General features: G+C 43.1%; 1 protein-coding gene across 4 annotated transcripts in view; it reads left to right on the top strand.

The window, feature by feature from the left end:
• Positions 1-10,964: 10,964 nt before the first annotated feature.
• grik4 (glutamate receptor, ionotropic, kainate 4) overlaps positions 10,965-20,880 on the top strand; it is a 196,940-nt gene continuing 187,024 nt past the window's right edge. For 3 of the 4 annotated variants that reach the window (XM_040186931.2, XM_040186960.2, XM_040186981.2), the window contains exon 1: positions 10,965-11,507. The gene's annotated coding sequence lies outside the window, so the exon portion shown is untranslated. The remainder of the gene's footprint in view (positions 11,508-20,880) is intronic. The other variant, XM_040186950.2, reaches the window with a different exon arrangement.

Here is a 20,880-nt window from a genome sequence, read left to right as displayed (position 1 = left end):
TGAATGTTTCAGTCCCCAAAGCGCTCCTCATCAATATGCTGGTACGTTCACAAGTGCATCTATTGCCATTCTAATGTTTCGTATCTTACATATTCATGTCAGCCTACATCCACTGCATAGAACTGAAACAAAACTATGTTGCTCGAGCGTTACGTGGTACTCGGCGTCACTGCCCATGTTGAAAAACTTCATGTTGTCACTCGGCGAATCATGACCCGAATGTGGCCTCGTTCTCCACTCGGCACGCCTCGTTTTAAGGGTTTGGTGGAGTGCGGCGTTCATCAATATTCATCAGTGTGTTTGATGCCGCCTGCACACACGCAGCATCCTGAGCCGCTGCTCTTACCAATACGCAGCCAATTGCCAGTGGAATAGGCAAGCGTGTGTGAGGTCAGATCAGTCAACTAAATAATTAGTTAAATCTTTCATTACTTCTGAATAGATGTTTCAGCCGAGTCCCGGTTGGGTTATTTAACGATGCAATGAATCAATGTCTGGTTCAGCTCATCGAAACAAAATTATACTTCAAAGTGTGGAGGAAATCAAGAAAGAAGAAAATGAAATGGACTTTGACTTAAAAGTTAAAAGGTGGATTCAAATAAATAAACTATCGCGATGGTGATTTATGGCTGTGGCTGTATCCATTTAATGGAGGAGAGGAAACGTTTTTACCGGAGTGTTTGTTTTTCTCTACATTATAAGAGGCTTCGCCTTCTGCACACTATAGTGTCTTCGTGAATCAAGAGTGTGTTTTCTTTAACTTGAAGGCTATTACAATATTACTATTTTACATAATACATATAAGACATTTAAATACAATCAAATCTTTGCTTGAAAACACAGAACTAAATATGAAAGCATTGAAATAACAAAAAAACCCGAAAAAGTATTTTCTGTCGAATGCATGTAATACCAAATCAAGGACATGTGATGATCGCCTCAATTATAACCTGAAAGTGGAACCCCTGACCTTAAGGGAGTTATTTCCATGCTAGACTTCTCCCCCTCCATCGAGCAGAAGCCGATATCTGATGGATTGGACTGGAGATCAATGCGCTCGCTGCAGTCTGATTAATCCATGGCCCCTGGAGTAATCACTGTCCCAAGCACAACAACGAGATGTGGGGAGGATGTGTAGGCCCCGTACTCCTTTAGCACGGAAGAATCTGCTAAAACATGTGCTGCTGAAAGGCCTCAGAGTCATGTGTGCTGCTCAACACAAAGGCTCACCTGAGCCCACTCTGTGGCTGTTGCTGCGGGACCCTTTATTACCAACCCTAATGAATAGGCACCTGTGGCCCGGCCCGGTGTTAACCCTGTCTAATTACCGCACCGCTCTTTGATGGAGTATCTGGGTGAAAAAGCACCGGGACGGGCCAACTGGCATTGTGCTCGCGGGTTCAGTCTGCTGTGAAAGAGAAACCAAAGAGATGTGTGGAGGCTGTGACCCGGGGCCGCGCTCAACGTAGCTCGCAGCCGCGGCCCAAAATCAATGGCACTTTTTGGCGGGCTTGCTTTTGGCTGATTTCAGTGACCAGCGCTTGCGAGGTACACAACTAGCATGCCTCGGGCTCGCCGGGTTGGCTGGGCTGAGAATTTGTGTTAAGCTACGTGCAGCCGTGAAAACATTAGGAAAATCTGAAATAAACATGGAGCAAAACATTTATTGTGGATTGAAAGACTTCTGACCTGCTTCGTATTGTCCTCATGTGGCAAAAAGACAACAAAGTCTAATGTGTCTGTCTTTTAAGCATCAGATGAAATGTTCAACTTCTTGCTGAGACTAAGATAAGGAGATGAATGGTATCAGATATCGATACACGAAAAGATTCTATGCTACGTACATCATGAAGAGCCACATTTTCTTAGCCGCCAATGGTGCCTTGTCCAACCACCATGCAGCAGGTTGAGATTTATTTTACTTTGTACTGCAGATACCCTTACACTGTTTCATGCAGTATGCATTGAATTGGATACTACTTTGTCTTATCACGGTAGTCCTACTCTCACGCATATGCTGCGCAGAGGATTTTGGGTTGAAAGCCAGAACAGCACGCTAGCGTGCAAACTGCAGTTGCAAGGACTGATAAAAGAGGAGATGGCACCGGTCGTATCATTAGGTTACAGCCTACATGCAGGGAAATCTGCTCTGCACTAGCCCAAAGGCTCCAGCTAGCACTTGGCATGCCATCATAGAACATGGGGGTGATTTGTTTCACTGTGGTGTCCACATGTTTTAAAGAGCATACTTCAAGGGGGAGACTTGCAATTTTGCAATTATACGAAAAAGATGCTTAGTATAGTGACTTAAACAGCTCTCTCTCTAACTTTCTATTGTATACTGTCCGCAATGCATTCGAGTTTACTCTAATAGTGCCTGAGCAGAACCCATTCTCTTATTTCTAGCGCTGACGCCTGAATATTCCTACAAGTTGTATTTTTTAGCATGCTGCATTTAACATACTGCTGAATATCTTTCTGACATTCTAACTCGTGGCGTACTACGAGTAGTGGAACACGCCGTAGTTTCCCGCCTTCCCCCCTGCCTGCTAACCTTCAGCAGGTGGATTTGATTTATTAATCACCTGCTCCCTGATTACCGGGCGGCGCCGTTTAGCTGTTGGGTGTGTTTGATCCCTGCCTTTACCTTCTGGACTGTGGCTTCTGTGCTCACGTGGTCCACAATTATGGGTTTCCGGGATACGATGGCGGGTTCTCCAGGTTTGGGGCTTTGCTCATCCACGGACAGGGAGCGATTGTATCGTGCAAGTCACTTTTGTGGTGTATTCTAGTTTTCTTCGCTCTGAATTCAAGTACTTCCTGATTGGTTTGCAGGCATTTGTTATGTCTCGCTGAGGAGAGAGAGAAACCACGCAGGAGGCCGAGTCCAGATGAGCAAATGGCTCTGTTGTCTTTTGTTTTTCTCATGGTTTTGGTCGCTGACCTACATCTCCACTGCGCAGGTTGTCTCTATTGGTTTTGTCGCTCCTCTAGAAGTCATTGTGCGCCGTCAGAGTCCACTGAAGATCCGACTAAGTCCGTCATGACACACAAAACAACCATCCAACATCGTTTTAAGCAGCTGCTGTTGGTGTAAAACCGCTCACACAGGATTGGAAACAGGATTACCTACAGTAATTGTTGCGTAAATCTGCCGGTGTTGAAAACAATTCCTCCAGAATCATCTGGAAATCACTAGTGTTCCCTTCCTGCGTGGGGGCCCATGTGGCTTTGTTGATTGTCTGATCATTCCTGGGGAGTCTGCGCGGTATAAACAGGCTTTTGCGGTATTCTTTAAAGCCCACGTCCATAATTACAACATGCTGTCCTCTTATGAGTCCCACTGATGCCCCACTGCAGGACAGGTTTATGGTTTAGGCATGAGCATGAATTTTCCATGAGCTTTGAAGCTGAACAGGTTTGTTGTACATCGACAGAATCTGTAAAGAGTGAAATCAAAAGAGAGTGAACGACGTCTTGAGATACGACTGAGTATTTATTATTTTATTTAGGCCATCAAAATAAATAAACAATATTGCTCACCGATTAAAAAAAAAGAACAATACAGCCAACTACAGAGTGCATTTGAGCTGTTGCAGCAGTGGGGTCTGGTGTCTTGTCAGAATGGAGGACTCTCATTGCCTCCCTCAGCATTCATTGTTCCAGCTCCATCTCAATATTAGATGGGAAGGATCGCTACGGCTTTTGGAAAATCCTGAATGGATCCTGAGAGACGGGGGGTCAGGTGAATTAATCTTGCGTTCTTGCTCCCGCCGCGGGCTGATCAATAATGCTCAAATGCTAATGTCAGCATCAGGAAGGTATGAGTTGACTTGAAAAAGAAGATGAAAAAAAAAAAGCTAAGAGGGAGCAATGCCAATGAATATCAACAAAACCTGACTGGAATTGAAGATGCCCCCCCCCCCTCCCGTCTTTGGATGTCCGTTGGGATTCCTTCTCCTGCCATCCGCTTTAACTCATCTGACGGCATCCTATTAGCTTTTGAAAAGGGCACCGATTCAGTGGACACTATTAATCCCGTGTGAGGCCTGAAGGTCAGCTGTCTCTCAAGACCCACTCGAGCAGAAGTTCACCCAAGGCTTCGTCAGGAGAACGACTCAAGTCAAGGGTTATGCTAATCCTGCTGTACTGGTTCAGAGGAGCACTATTTGGATGAGTTATCCGGTTCTCCAAGTGAACCACGACTGGATAAAAAGGGGGCTCCTGCCTCTCAAAGCAGCCTCTGCAGCATTTGGGCTTTTGTCAAAAGTGTTAAGCTATTTTGACCTGTCGAAATAATAATACCATTCACTTACGCTTTTCAATTTCCCGGCAGGAGCTCCTGTTCTCGACAGACAGCTTATTTAGTGATGTGGAATCTTTCATTTACTCCTATTTATAGAGGTCAGTCACTGAGCGAGTCCCACTGTGCAAGTGGTGATGATTTAGTCTCCAGAATACAGAAATACTCCCTGCCGGTGTTCCATTCTAAGAGGGAGAGGAAGTGGTGATCTGCTGTTTAACCCCTAATGAAGTCAGTGCCGGTGACCGACACCTGGACCGGATTGCTCCTGATCAGAAGGTAAGCGAGGTTATTGTGTGTGTGTGTGTGTCTGTGTGTGTATTTCAGCCTGCGGGGAATTTTTCCAAATTCATCCTGACTGTCTTCATTTGGGTCAAAGATGCACCTGCAGGAGTCACCACCTGACGGATTTGTCTTAGCCGCAGGTATCTGCATGCTTCAATAGCTGCTCTCTTTTCCAGAGATGGGTATTTTATCTCGCTTATTCACAGGAACGGCTCTGAGAGTTTTTGTTTTTATTCCCCAATTCAAATATAGCCTCCGACTAGCCGGCCAGATGCCTCGCAAAACAGTGATTTGAGTCCTTCCACAAACTATTACGGCCACTCAAACGTTCCCACCTGTCCTCATTGCTCATTTCTCTTGCCTTGGAATGGCTTAAGGGAAACGCTCCACTGTCCATTCTCCTTGGCTGAGTGCAATATTGCTATTCGGTTGGCTGTGTGATGGTCTGCACGTTACCCCGGGGTTTTCCCATCAGGCACTCATCATGCTCAATAGCGGCTTTTCAACAAAGAGGCATATCGACTCTATCGCATGCAATTCATCTGCAGGCGGCATCTTAATTGTATGATTGCTTTCAGAACTCTCTCGTGCAATTATCAACCGAATTGTCTTCGCTGTGACACAAACATGGAAAAAGAGTTCTTACTCCTCCAGACTGGTGTCACTGTACTCTTCTTCACTGCTTTTATTCCTTCTTACCCCAGCTCTCTTTTTCTCTCATCCATCATGTTACGTCTTCCCATCCCTCTCTCTCTCTCTCTCTCTCTCTCTAGCCACTGGAAGGAAGCCAGAGCCATTAGCCTGCTGTCGTTGTGAGGGAGGATGGGGATCCATCCTGTTAGCTGATGCAAAATGAACAGTGCCGGTTGGTCACAAAGCACGATGCTGGGGGACCTTTGGGGATGGAAGGTGATGTGTAAGAAGTGTGTGGGGTTTTTTTCTTTTTCTTTTTTGCGCACGCACGCACAGGCGCCGTGACACAAAGCCCAACACATCGACACAGCAGTGCTGCAGCAGTGGTCTGATTCATAGCTAATGAATATTTACCAGCTGGCCTTGCAGTGTCTGAAACTGCAGCAGCTCACAGGGGGAAGTGTGGAACCTCTCGTGGCCGGAAGGTGTTCGTCAATTCCAAATACAAGCGGCTATCAACTTTGAAGGGGTTCACGCTCCATGCATGTTTGGACGTGGATCAGCGTGTACTGTGGACTTTATTAAAGCAATAAGGTACGAGAGGCTGTACTTTATTGTCCAATAATGTAAACAGTTTGGGGGTTTTGTTAGGCCCGACGTCCGGCAACCCTCGAACAGTTACATTATTGAAGATAAAGTACTGCTTCAAGTACCTTATTGCTTTTATAATACGGTTACCAGCAAAATTATAATTAGTAAGTAAATAGCTGCTTTTCGGCACAAAATAAGTTAGCTAAAAGCTGAAATGCCAACTAACTATATATACTACATATACATGTCACTGGATACATGCTCTGTCTATTTACCTTGTGATTGAAAGCTGTTCTTTCACAGTAAAGCCTCTGAAAAATTGCCTGACAGATTTCTCTTTTCACTAAATATGAATTACTGAAGGTGCACCTGTATTATCTCCGCGAGGAGGATAATAATCAAAGTCACGCGCGTTCATTTGTGACAGGGCACCTCTGTCCATGTTCTCGCGTTGTGCTGCATTACACTGCATACTATTTTGAATAGTTGGTTGTGCCAGATCTAAAACCACTCCATCACCTTGTCATGCTGCCTTTGACTGCCTGCTGGCTCCTCATTTACCAACTTCAGCTGGACGTTGGTGCCTCAGACTCCACTTTGCCTCCCGCAGAGTCCTGCTGAGTGCGAACGGAACAACCGGCACAAACCCTGCTGAGAACATTGCCCCTGCTGTCCAGGGAAATTTTGTATTTGGCAAGATTGTATTGAATGTGTCAGTCAACGGGCGATTGCTCGCATACGTCGGCCCTTGTTTGAATGAAATGCGTTTAAAGCCACCTCACAGGTTCTCTAGACTATTGGGAGTTAACCAACTGGCGGTTGTTTTCGTTCAATGACGCAACACAGCAGAGCATCTGTTGTTACAGAACCACCTGACGGGTTTCACCTTTCATGTTAAATTTTAGTTTGAGAATCAAAAAGAGCTCATCTGCTCCATTGCACAGTATTGCAAATCGCTTTGGATAAAAGCGTCAGCTAAATGACATGTGATGTAACGTTAATGTATTGTGTGGGTTTGGTTTGATGAACAACGGCCCGGCACCAAGAACATGATCACATTTTACTTCAAATTTGTCTAAATCCTATTTGTTGCACTGATTTTTTTGTCGCTGCTTCCCAGCCCCGCTGCCGGAGTGAGAAGAGGGTAGACAACATGAGAAATCGAGACAAACTACCTAAAAACTGTTATATGTTAATGTATGACCCCATCACTTAAAAGCTAATTCTAAGAAAGGTTTTCAGGCCCTAAAACTCTCCTCATCGGACTTTCGGACATCAGATTTACTCAGTGATGAGGGATGAACTTTGATTCCTACTTTGCAAAGTTCATTGCAGAGTGCAGACCAGTTCACTGATAGTAAAAGTATAACCTCGACAAGTGAATAAGGGCGTCAATGCCAAACCAAACCAAAGCTGTCAATAGAATAATGGTTTGAACGCCTATTAGGGAAATTGCTGACTATTCATGCTCTGATTTGTCATTGAGTGTTAGTGCACCTCGGCAGCTTCCTTCGATCAATAAGCCAGCAGGGATGCACCCACTCTGTGACTGGAGGGTAAATGTGTCATCCACTCTGAGTCGCACCACGCACTCCTGTTCCTGGCCTCCATAGTGAGGTGACTGTACTGTTGTCGTGCCGTTACAACATCGGCGGCCTTTTTCACTTCCGTCCCACCCACACGTTGCTGCAGCTCATTGGGGATTTAAGAACAAGTCAATAATGCCCGTTGCCCTGTCAATGTGCTTCGTAATTACCAGATGACCCTCGCTCAAATACCATTTGTTTTAAGTCTGTACGCCTTGATTTATGTCCCATCGGCCACTTCTGCGTTTACCCTCGGCGGTGGTGGATGGCTGAGGCGCGGCGAAAAGGAGCAAATGCGTGTGCTCGTCTATTTCTGTGTGGCTGATTTTCCATATTGCTTCATTGACTTCTTCAACTACATCCCAAAAAAAGAGACGGCACTCAGTAAAGCATATATACTCTTCTGTACAAATGCAGCTGTCAATGTGCCAGTACCACAAGTCGGATTTACTGCAGCAGTTAAGAGTTTTTTCCATGGTCCACTAACAACCTATTTCACATTTGGAGATGCACACATCTGTGACCGCGCCTTAAATGGGACATCAGATGTGCACATTTGTATTCTAGGAACTCTCTTAAGCTGCAACACTGTTTGCATTGCAGAAAGAAGTAGTTATGTTCCACTGTCTGTTTCAAAGTATTTATTCTTTTCTCGCTTATTATTCAGTATTTTTACTGTGTTTATAATTACATTGTACTGGATTTCTAATACAACTGTTATTAAAGTAACACTAATATATTAGATTTTCAAAAAGTAGCAAAAGACAAGACACACAAAAGTCAGTAATAAAAGATTGGAAAGCATTGATGGATCTTATTGTGTGTATTTCTTTCTTGTCAGTTTAGCCTGAGGAAATTCATCCCAAAGACTGTAAGCTGCCGTGTAAAAACCAACCAGGGGTTGAATGTAGCACAGTATTGACAGAGTCAAAACCCAAACAGTAAAACGGTTATTTTGATTAGCTTAGCTTAACATTTCATTGTTTTGTTTTTTTGACTTTTTTAGGACTTTATTAAAGGAACATTGTGTAGGATTTGCTAGTTTCCAGTGGTGTGGTTGTAGATTGGAACTAACTGAACACCAGTACTTGTCCGAGGTTTCTTCATTGTGGAGGTCTGTAGAATCATGACGGACTCTATAACATTTCTAAATGAACCAGTTTCAGATGATTACACGCTAGCTAAAAATAAGATAGTTATTATTTTTAATTTATGCAATTATATCCCCTGAAGTTCTACACACTTTAATTCATTCTTAGTGTTTACGTACACATTTGTTGTTGTTAATTAAATCCTCCGACTCCAGACGTCTGAGTATTTTGTCAGTGCATGGGATGCATCGTGTCACCGTTTTATTCTGCAAAACATACTTTGACTTGTTAAACAACACTGTCTTCAGTGTTACTTGCTCACTTTCATCATACTTAGGGACTGCATGCAAACAATCAAGGGGCGGGAATGAGATGAAATAGCTGTTCTTTTGTTACTTGATGAAAGTCGGATATGTTGAAACACTTTTGGGAGAGCAGTGGATGTTCTTTTATCTTTTCCTTATATTTGTCAGTGCCATCGAGGTCTTTGTGATTGACCATATAGGACGGTGGCTGCTTTTAGTGAGACGTCGGGTGTGTCCTCATTCCCAAACCCAATAAAGATTTGTGAAGGCTGAGAGTTAGAAAAGAGGAGAAGAGAAGGACATTTGCAGCTTGCTCGCCGTATCTTGTGGAAGAAATGGTTCAAGGTCACATCAGCCATTACAAGCACTGCTGCGACAGCTTGTGGTCAAGTTGCATTGTACGTAATTGCGCACAGGTTTTAAAAAGGAACATAAACTTTAATTGATTAAAAGGCCATATCTCTCTTTTTTATCGTCTTGACATCTTGTAAAGCACAGAGGGACTCGTCCTCCTCCATGATATTGAGTGATTGAATCTTTTTTTCAGATTTACCTTCCAGGTTTCCACTCGCCATCTGCGGCAAACTCCAGAAATGCAAGATAATAATTGTGATTTAGCCATATACATTTAGAGAATAGCGAATAGACTAACGCATATTCAACAAAGCCTTATGTTTGTCCCAGAGGGCATATGAAAAATTAATACAACTCAGCCTGCATTACCAGGCACCAATATCCCAATATGTTTCCATTTGGGCCACATTTAATGGAATTTATATTATGGGTACCACTTCATTGAGTCCCACTTGAAGCATGCTGATTTGATTTTTTTCAATAATAGGTCATAAATTACTCAACACACAGCTGACTGTATTGTACGCAAGTTGCATTAATGACCACAGGATGTGGAATATCTAAAACCGTGTTTTGTGCTCACAACAGTTCTGTAATTTATGAATTCACTACTGTTCCTCAGGCTCTATGTAAAAATGTCCAAAGATTCATTGCTGCTGCTGGTGATTTCTAAGGAATAAAGCCGTTTTGTTGTTGTAATCCAAGAGCAATGTAACAACAGGAAAATAATCCCTCAAATTGTTTTCCTCCCGTCCTGCTTCTATTTCCTGAGCAATTATCTTCTACACACTGAATGGTTCCATGCGGTTGGGCTGCTTTTTAGAATCTGGAGTCTCTCCACTGCAAAGACGCGGACGGCGTGATTGGTGGGTGCACAAAGACTGTAATGTTGGTGAACGTGTCAAGACATGATTTCTAGATGTCCAGTTCCATCAGCCTTCACCTCTTATGGGATCAATCTGCTTGTTACAAATTGCACACCCTTCTCCATCCATTTTGTTCCTTTGCCCAATGAACTGGTGGCCACTCTGGAGGTCTGAAGAGCGCAGGACATTTGTATGGGGGGGGGGTGTAACCAACAAGCAGTGAAAGGGAAATACCTTCCTGCTTGACCGATTGAATCCCTCACAGATTTTGACAGATTTAGAAGTGCCGGCCGAAGGCTGTAGGCTGTGGACTGGTGCCGAGGTCATGTAGAAACTGTTGTGTGTACTTTTCACCTGTTCAGAAGGGAGTACGGCTTATTGGTGCCCTGCATGTGCCCTCCAAATGTTGACTGCTGTATTCCTAGTGGACCGGCTAAAAAGGTAAAACAAAAACACATGTTTACATTTCCACCTGCCCTCGGGTGCCGTAACCAGGCTGTGAGATGTGCAAAGCTTTGTTATTTTTCATTTTGGGGATTGTTTTGCACCATAAAAAAAAGAAGTCAGGGCCTCATATGGGTGTCTTTTATCTCTGCTGGACCCTCCAGTGTGCAGTCAGTAGCCTTGGTGGGGGGGGGGGGGGGTCGCTTTCCGTGCTGGCTGCTTTCACGTGTCGAAGAAACGCTGCGGAGTTTTTGACGCTCCTGGAAATGACTCCAGCGCGTGTCCTCATCTTCACGCAAGAAAAGGGAAAGACTTCGCCCGCGCCTCGCAGCTCCGCATCTCTCCAGGCGGAGCGCAGTGGATACAGCCCGCTATCTCTAACACAAATATGTAAGAGAAGAAGCGTGGTGGGGGTCTTTTTTTCCGTTGGTTGGTAGTAGCGCGCACGGCACTGCGCGCAATCCCTGCGTGGCTCCCTCCCTCCCTCCTCCTCCTCCCCGCTCTTTGCGCTCTTCCACTGGGCAGCGGGATGCAGGATACGCAGCATCACCGGCATCGTTCAAATAAGCCCAACTACACTCAGACCTCCCGGTCCGGCGGCCTGTCGCCTCTTTTAAGGCAATGTAAGAGGTGAAGACTAGACGGGAAACAGCAAAACTCCCCTCCGGTGTGACGAGGGCTGATTTTTTTTTTTTCCGGAGGGGGATAAAAGTGCGGTCAGATTTGGAATGTGGATGTTTTTGTGTGTGTTTTTATTCTTTTATGCATCGCGATGCCTGCGATGATTTGGTCATCTGAAGATCACATTGAACTGGACTGCTGCTGCTGATGTTATCGGCAATGCGCTTCATCTGCCCGTATATCTGCCCGATGTCTCGGTGTGTGGAGGGAGGCAAGGAACAACATCCACACAACTATCCGGGGGGGGCACTGAGTTAAATAGCGATAACGCTTTTTCTTGCAAAGCCACGTTATTTAAATTTTTTTTTTTTTGCTGGCAGCGACCACTCAAAAGAATTTGTTTTCCCGCACCAGACAAGCTTAAGCAGGTAAGGCAAGTTGTATGTCCCTTATTCTAAGACAAAGCACGCAGTGCATTGAAGAGCCTATTGGATGCTTAAAGGATTTAATAGCAATGTGATGTGGAGACGGGCGGCGCTGCACCTTGTGTAGATATCTGTGCTCCACCTCGTCTGTCTCTGTGCTGCAGAAGTTGCGCCTCGCTAATGAAATATGTTCTTACGCTCAGAACTCGCGCTCACGGGGATTTCTGCGTGGTTTTTTTTTTGGGGGGGGGGGGGGGTCGCCGATCGCGCTGGTGAACTCCGTCTGCAGCCTAATTGTTGCATGTTGGGTCGGATCGGGATAAGGGGGGTCGGGCTGGAGGGGGGGGGGGGGCGATGGCAGCGAGGGCTCTGGAACCATTAATCGGCAGGAAGCGGAATCGTGACAGCAGATCGGACTACTAACAGTGATAAAGTGTTCAATTTAAGTGTGTGTGGGGGGGGGGGGGGGGGGGGGGCGTACAGATAAAGTGTACATTCTTGAAGGGAGGCATCGATTGCTTTTAAGGTTCGATGTGGATTTATCACCTCATAGATGTTCCGTTTGGACTGTTATTAATTGGGGTGTCTTTTACGAGGGCTGCTATTAAATGGAATAAGAACGGAGTAACCCAACTGGCGGGTTTGCAATGACATTTAGCAAGAGGACGGTTTTGGGAAACGTTGGCACATTTTCTGCGCCACCTTGTGGTTCAATTCAGCGCAAAACTTGAGCATCCACAGGTTTTTTAAATATTTTTTTACTGTGGATACAAACCCTTCAAACTATAATTTGGACATTCGTCTTAATTAATTCATAATTATTAGTTTATCATCCAGGAACTTAATTGTCATAGCAACAAAAACGGTATTAGTGGGATATTTCCACCAGATTGCATTGAAGACTGCAACTGCCAACAGAATTGTAATTATCCTTGTTAGCAAATAAGACTCGATCTCAGTTTCTCATCTACAATTATAAATGTGTTATCTTTGTGTGGGGTTGGCTTGCTCTACATGCCTGTAGAGTAGTTAGAGATCGTTACTACTATTTGCTAGTTTACTTATTCTCGATTTTTCAGCAAAAAGAGTGGCAACTGCAGGGCAACAACCTGTGGTGTGACACTAAACAAATCCATGCTGCATCTGTAAACACAAACAGCTTTGTTGGCTGTCTTGTTATCTGTCAGATATTTTCTCTAAAGAATCAATTTTTCATGTTCATAAGTGTATCTGCTGCTTGGCAATTCGGGTTCACGCAGTATGTGGAATGCAATAGCCGTTTCCCCAAAGGAACCCTTACATTTTGACAACCAATTAGTTGGAAATGGTGATAATTTTGGACTGGCTGCGTGCCATTATGGATCGGGTCCATCGAAATAATTGACTGTCCTGCAAATTAAGACCCAGAGCTTTTGTACCAAAACAAAGTGAGTTGTAAAAGCCAGCATGAGGCTACCAGCATGTGGCGAATGACGATTAGCATGACCAAATTAGGAACAATTTGGTGTCACTGCTAAGTCAGTTATACAAATTGCAGGTGCCGTCATATTCTCAAAAAAATAAAGCAGTAAAAAATAATTTTTCTTTGACGCCACAAATGAAACTGATACTCAGTCTCTCTACATGATGACCGACCAAACTCATTCCATAGAAATAAAAAGATAATAGTTGGACCTCGAGTGGAGATAATTTTATCGAGCTGCTAATTCCTATTTGAACCTTTGACCTTTTTGTGTGTGGGAGTCAATTGTATCCATTCATGTAATATCAGCTATAAAAATTCAATTTGATACCATTCTGAAATGAGACAGGATCACTTCAGTGATCGTATTATTGAAAAACTTAGAGCTGATAATGTACAATGTGAACAATCACAGGCTTGTGAGCAAGGTTGATGAAATGCAGGTCAGGTTCATGCTACTGAACAAACCGACAGGTGGTCAAGGCATCATTCAGGCATTATATACATTGATATATACATATATAAAAAGTTACATTGACCATTACCAAACATCACTTTTTCCCCTGCAGGTTAGATTTTTTCGATTACGTATCGCAACTCCAGATTCTATTTGTATAAGCGTGGAAATGTCACTATCGGGTGCATGTACCTCCACGGGACTTTCTTGCATTTGCACTTGAGAAATATAAAAGCTGAACAGCAACGGTTCTGCTTTCGATTTAGCGTAGCATCTTCAGCTTGAGTCATATGTAATTGGCCTTTTATTTCATATGATCTTTGGCCCTCGTAGACCTGTCGCTGTTGAGTTAAGGGCAAAGCTGATGTAGTCGATGCCCCTATGTTCTCCCAAGGACCACAAGCAGCCACCATGTGCAGAACCACAAACTATAGACGGCAGGAAAGCAATGATTGTGCCACGGTTAACACATCTGTTCTGGGTATGGCCAAATTGAAAAGCTAGGACTAAAAAGATGTATTATTTATAAGCATTCACACTGAAAGAAACTGTTTTTTTTTCAGGATGCATACTTGTATTGACTATTCATTATATATGTATTATGGGTATTACCGCATTATTATTCAGCATGCCACCTGTCTGCCTTTTCTGAATTCAAAGCAGGAATGGACCACTTCTCTGAAGGATGATACATGTAGTAATGAACAAAACTGACTTGAATGCAGCAAATTTTCCAAAACAATTTTTTTGTAATTATTAAAACATTTTTTGATTATTATATTATTCAATTGTACTGTTATGACGCAATACAAGCAAACAGGAAATACACTCACACATACATACATGCTCACTATAGAGATCCCTTTGAAGCAATTAAATCAAGCAAAGCTGACTTGCTGCAGACATGTGATGCCTTCGATAATCTTAATAATAAACTTATTCTGTTGATATGACTTTTAACAAATCACCCACTCACATCAGATGTCAGAAAATGTTTCATTTGCATCTAATGGAGTACATTGTGGAGAAGTGGGCGGCAGCAGCAGCAGCAGCTCAGTAGAGCTTGACATAACTTCAGCATCAGCACAGACCGGTCCTGTCCGAGCCTCGGCGCAGCAGCAGACCTGTTCTCAATCAGGAGCCGCTCGCTGTTAGAAGAGACCGGAGCTAAAGTCTCCGTCACAGACGTTCAGGCTTTTCCGCTTAGGAATTTTCACTCAATTTGGCAGATTTCTATTTTAAGTCTAATAAGGGTTTATCGCTCAGCTTTTTCAACCCAGGTGAACATTTCTGGTAGATTACATTCCATTTGGTGGAAAATGTCATTTTCAGGTACCCCTGTATACCTGTTTTTTTCCCACGTCTGTTTCGTTACTCTATGTCTGAAATGGGTGAAGTGGTGCTGCTCACTTTTGTCCCCGGCTGCTGTTTATTTGTTTTTCTGTGCTCCAGAGTTCACCTGTTTGCAAGGCTGTGTTTTATGAAACCGTTGCACAGTTAACAGAGCTCAATGGAGCGTTGTTGACAGCTCGGACACCCGGAGCAGAAGTTGGGAATAAGATTTAACCAAGGGCCAGTTTCTCAGAAAACGTGGGGCCAATGCTGGTTTATTGTTGCAGCAGTGACCCAGATCTTCATGCTTTTAGGACTTTTGTTTCATAAATAGTGGTCATTTCTATTGACCTGTAAAAAATCCCATACAATATCCTGCCTGGATGTATAGTTCCTGTAATATAAATAGATCTACAACCTGATGCCACAATTGGCACACAAGCTACTTGCTGACATTAAGATTACTTCACAATCCAATTATACTGTACTATATTATTTAAAATCAAATTACATTGTTATCGCACGGTAACCTCCTGCACCACACTGGTCCGTCAGAGTACCTCATATTACAGTGTTTGAATCCAATCCCTTTATTCAGCATCTTAAATTATCTGCTTTTAGTAAGAAATGGAGTTTTTTTTTCATCCATCAGAGAAACATCCATTCAACATATCTCAAAGTACAAAATATCAACGCGAGTGTAACACCCTGCTGTTAAAAAAGAGCCCACAGCCACAACTTAAGTAGTATGTGTGTGTGTGTCTGTGCAGCTTGTGGAGCAACACTACTTCTCTACATGGTGGACATGTTTTTGTCCCCTGTGCACACTGCGAATGCAGCACAGTGCTCTTGCTAACTGTTTACGGCTTGTCGACAAAGACACAGAGACACAATATAACACTAAAGTACTATAGCGGAGGGGTAAGAGTTGCACGTACTTCTGGTTAAGAGTAAAACAAACAATGGCACAGAAGCTCTGCCATCTGAGCCAAGGTTGTAAACTCTTTGCTTCTTATTTGTCAACCGCAGCGTTTGCACATTACAGCTTCCCCTTAACTGGCCTTACCTTCCACAACAGATCTTTTATGTCACCATGAGATCAAATATCTGTTATCAGCAGGGATTGATGCATAAAACGATCTACAATGTCCGCAAGTGATGTAATGGTCCTCTCAGGACTCCACAAGAGAACACTCCAGACAGAGGCAAAAGGTGAATGCTTGTGAACACTCTTCCCTCACTGCAGCGGGACTTGGTATATATTGAAAAATACGTGTTATTTCATCTGGGATTTCCCTCAGGACATCGGGGTGTACAGACATTTCCATTGGTTGGAACGTGCCAGTCAAAAGTAGTGGGTGAGAGACGGAACAAGCTCACATTTCTCCACATAAATTCTCTGGAGCCGTCTCCTTAAAGTGCTGAAACACTTTGCCTCTCTGCTAAACCCCCCCCCTCCGACATGTCATGGTGACAACAGACAACATGACAGCGTCAGCCTGCACCAACCGTCAGTGTTGCGTGTGCTTAGCTCGGCTACTACAAATAGCCGGGAGCCTTCTGCTGTGGTACCAGAGGCAACCTGCTCTCCCTCAAAGCAGTGACTGCCTCTACAGATGTGCTGCAACGGGTTCGGAAAGACTGATCTGTTCGCCTCAAGGTTTTTTTTTTTTTTTTTTTGCAGTCCAGACACATTGGAATTCTTGTGCAGGGTTCCCTCAGTCAACAGTTTAGAACATAAGACACCCTATAATAAGAAAAATATATAGAATATAAAAACACTGTGCATAAGGTGGCAATATGTACCAAACGGTGGTACTATGTACACTATTAAATACAGTTTTTAGATTAACAAGTGCTCAACAAAGGAGAGGGCAAATGTTAAATAAACAGGCTAGTCCTGAGGGCTGTTGACAGGAGGGGTAAGGGAAGAGTTATGTGGTAATATTGCACATTTTGAGAGGTGAGGGGGAGGTTTTGTGGGGATGTTGCACAGATTCACAAAAGGATGTTCACTTTATGAATACACAGCTAGTATTTGTGGCATTTACGAGCATTTACCTGTTGTCTGATTGTTGACCATGGAGCCACATAGGGATATCGACTACATCAGCCTCGCTCTTAACAGTTTAGATATTTCTCCTTGACTATAACAGCGTTGGTTTTATTTGAGCTTTGAGTAGTTTCTTTTGGTAGGAGCACCAGATAAAATGTTACATTTCCATTAATATGCAGGTGGGCTGCAGTCTCTCAGGGTTTGTGGGACATTGCCTCCTGAGATTTTGGCTAATTGAAGGTGAATTCTCATCAAATGCTCTATTCCTCACAGTGAGGGACAGTGACCATCACTTGTCCGTTACAAAGTCTATTGTAAGTCTCCTGTGAGGAGGAAGGAACGCCGTCATGCTTCACTCTATTTTCATTCATCTTTATTAAATATTGCATTTAAATTGTCTTGTATGCTAAGTTGTCTTTCGGTTGTTTTCCTCCTTGCCTCCAAAGGTCATGTTTAACATTTTCATCGTGTTAATATCGTTGTTTGCTCAAGGTTACACCAAAAATGTCCTCCCACTTGATTAACGGCCTGCAAATAGGACATGTGCGCCTTCTTGTTTCCACTCATACCATACATATCACTGGACAGAAGTGCGCGGTCTTGGTACTAAACCCCTTTATGCAATTGGACTAAAACCGGAAGGTGGCTGGAGAGGACGCCATTATCAATAATGACAGCTGATGGAGCAATTTGTGGACATTTTTGTTCAGCAGCATTATCAGACCTACGTGACTTTGAAGTTCCGGTTTTCCGCCCAGAGATAAATACTGTATCATTACTCGGCATTGAAACTGGAGAAGCAGGAGAGAGCAATGGAACTTTTATTTGTGTCTAAAAACATCTTGTAAGTTGCTGGGAAGAAAGAAGATGTGCTCTTGCTATTGAGATCTGACATTCAAGACCATGAATTAAGCACACATTTATATAAATGTTTCTGATAAATAGTCACAGTGAGCCGTCCTTTATTTGGTCTTTTTCTCTGGATGCATTCAATGGAAGAAAAAAAAATAGTTCATCATAAAACTGTAAAGCTCCATTCACCAGAGACTACACATATAGAAAGCACAGCTATTCAATTCAATTCATTTTATTCTTTATAGCTCAAAATCGCAAATTACAAATTTGCCTCAGAGGGCTTTACAGTCTGTACACATGCGACATCCTCTGTCCCAAAACCCTCACATCGACACAGGAAAACCTCCCCAGTTATCTGCATTTATTTGGAATAAGTTTTATTTTGAATAAGGGCCCAGTCTGAGCAAACGTGGCAAGCATTACCCCTGCAAGAACCACTCGCAAAATGCTGACAAGAAAAGTGAAGTAAGATTCATGGTCTCATTGCATTCGTGCTAAATTGATGGATGGGACAAAACGGCCCAACTCCCCAAAGTTTTGAAGGTCAACCAGCTACCGCACACCCGTCCTTTAGCCTTTACAGGATGCAAACAGTGACTGAGCAAATTGTCAGGTAGGGACGTGTCATTTACATTACGCACAAGACATTTGACAACAGTATAGAAAATAAAAAAATATTTCAATAATAGTGTTGAATGAAATAAAAATGCTTTTTGATAGCTGGGAGATCAACAGCCTTTGCAAAAATGTTTTATTTGCAGAGGTTGTGTGCTTTTGTGTCAAAACATCCAAGGCCCAGATGCAAGCTCAGCCGTTCATGAGGGTAAAGAATCACTGACTTACACTTTATATGCAATTCCTAATATGGAAAATATGACCATGCGTGTGTATCTTAGTGTGCTGAGTCTGACTGTCCGAGGTGATCCACACGCGCTGCATTATCCCTTTCGACTGTTTAGACACTGATAAACGAGAGGTAGCATATGTGCAAGGCAGGCTGTCATAGATAAAGCACATGTGGGGAATGTGGCCCACATGTTAAAAAAGAGGAAAAAGTACCTAGATGGACACACCGTTGATATATAGGTCATTTCCATACACGGCCAACAAAGCAGTTTTACAGAGCTTTGGTCTTTGTCTTGTTATCAAAGTTTAAAAAATGCCCAAATTGTCAAACTGCAACAACCCGAATTCAACAAAGCTTCAAACCTACAATGTCTTATAGAGTTAAAGGAAGTGAAATTCTTGTATATGCTGTGAATGACAAATGGTAGCAAACTCTGTATCCTTTTGATGTTTTATAAGAAAAGTTTCTCCCTGATTGGCTGTCTACGTCTTGAGGCATGCGGTAAAAAAACACAGCTGCGCCCTGAGACTGGGTATCGTGTGTGTGTGTGTGTGTGTGTGTGTGTGTGTGTATTTGTTGAATTTTCAAAGGCGTGACTACAATGTCAACCACTCGATTTTCTGTCACTTGAGCAACTGAGACCGAGAAATTGCGGCCAAAGCCTGTGTAAGATGTAGCGATGAGCGAGTGCACTATTATCTGTGTCTGTTCCACCAGCTCAATTATCTGAATGTGTTTCCGCTCTCGGAAGTGAGCGCGGCTTAAACCGGAAGAAAGTAATTACGTTAAGCCTGAAATTGATATTGGTCAAATCGTTGTTTTACGTTTGTCATCATACTAGATGTCTGAGTTTTAGTTTGTATACAGATAATGGAATGAAATGAATGGAATCTTATGTTAAATAATTGCAATTTCGATCAATTTTCAAGAACAATTTGTATTAGAAAATCTTCTCAATATATTCACTCTGTCATCCTGACCTTCTTTTGGATTTCAGTTTTAAACATTTGGAATGATTTGTGGTGTTAGAGGGATGCTGTTTAATTTAGTTTTATTTTTTCAAATTAGTGTATACAGGTATTGATCTAAAGATTTCCTATGTAACAATATTAAGCTTTAACAGTAAATATTCTTTGTTTTCAAAGAAGGACATGATCTTCAGTCTAGCTTAAAATAAAGGTTAGTCTTCATGCAACTATAGTCTTGTCCTTGTGTACCACCTAATGGCATACAATGTACAAATGACAGGGCATATTGATTGTTTTTTGGAAGGTAAACTAGATGGTGCATTTAGTCGGGATGAAGCCCTTTAAGTCGTTGTAGATCTGCGTACGTTTCAAAGTCGACTTGTGTAATGGACTCTGAAACGACCCGGGTCTCAGCCTCAAACATAAGGAAGGGAGAGATGTGTCATTTCTCTCTGGGAGGTTATATGTGTTCACCATTGCAGATCGATCATAGCTGTAAACTAATAAAAGGATGCGAAGTGAACTGGGGGGCGGCACGGTGACTGTCGCCTCACAGCAAGAAGGTCCTGGGTTCGATTCCGCCCAGTGGCCTTTCTGTGTGGAGTCTGCATGTTCTCCCCGTGTCTGTGTGGGTTCTCTCCGGGTTCTCCGGCTTCCTCCCACAGTCCAAAGACATGCTCTGGGGATCAGGTTAATTGGGGACTTTAAATTGCCCGTAGTTGTGTGAATAGTTGTGTGTCTCTGTGTTGCCCTGCGATTGGCTGGCGACCAATCCAGGGTGTACTATCGTCTATCGCCCGAAGTTGGCTGGGATGGACTCCAGCCCCCCCGCGACCCTGTGTGCAGGATAAGCGGTTTGACAATGGATGGATGGATGGAAGTGAACTGGACAAGTTCTGTTTTCTTTTGCTCTATGCTTAATGTCTGAAGTAAACGCAATTAAGACTCCACAAGAAAACCCTTCCAAAGCTTTCAAGCAGCACTATCCGTGCTGCAAAATACATGTTACCATGGCAGCCAGTCCCACTATTTTGTGTCATTCTAGTTATGACACGTACAATGTACCGGTCTATTAATACAAGAAGATGGTTCAATTATGCCTCAATTATGGTACAAAAGTGTAGAAATAAACTGACATGATGTATCAACTGCAACTACACCATTATTTTTCAGATTCAGCATGCAGAGTTGTGAATTTGGATTGACCAGAGCTTTATTTTTTTATTAAGAGACTTCAATGTTAAGATATGAAACGTAAACCAACTCTGAAACAGAAGCAGCAGTGCAGGCTGTGTATGGCCAGACACTGTGGGATCAGGCAAGAGCCTGCAGCAAATTCAGCATTCAGATTTTTCCATTCCTGATTTAACCGGATTCATGATTTCTATTAATGCAAAGG

The sequence above is a fragment of the Gasterosteus aculeatus genome, chromosome 1 (assembly GCF_964276395.1).
Source record: "Gasterosteus aculeatus chromosome 1, fGasAcu3.hap1.1, whole genome shotgun sequence".
Taxonomy (NCBI): Eukaryota; Metazoa; Chordata; class Actinopteri; order Perciformes; family Gasterosteidae; genus Gasterosteus; species Gasterosteus aculeatus.
Note: the sequence above shows the minus strand (reverse complement) of the source record. Positions and strands in the feature narration are given on the sequence as shown.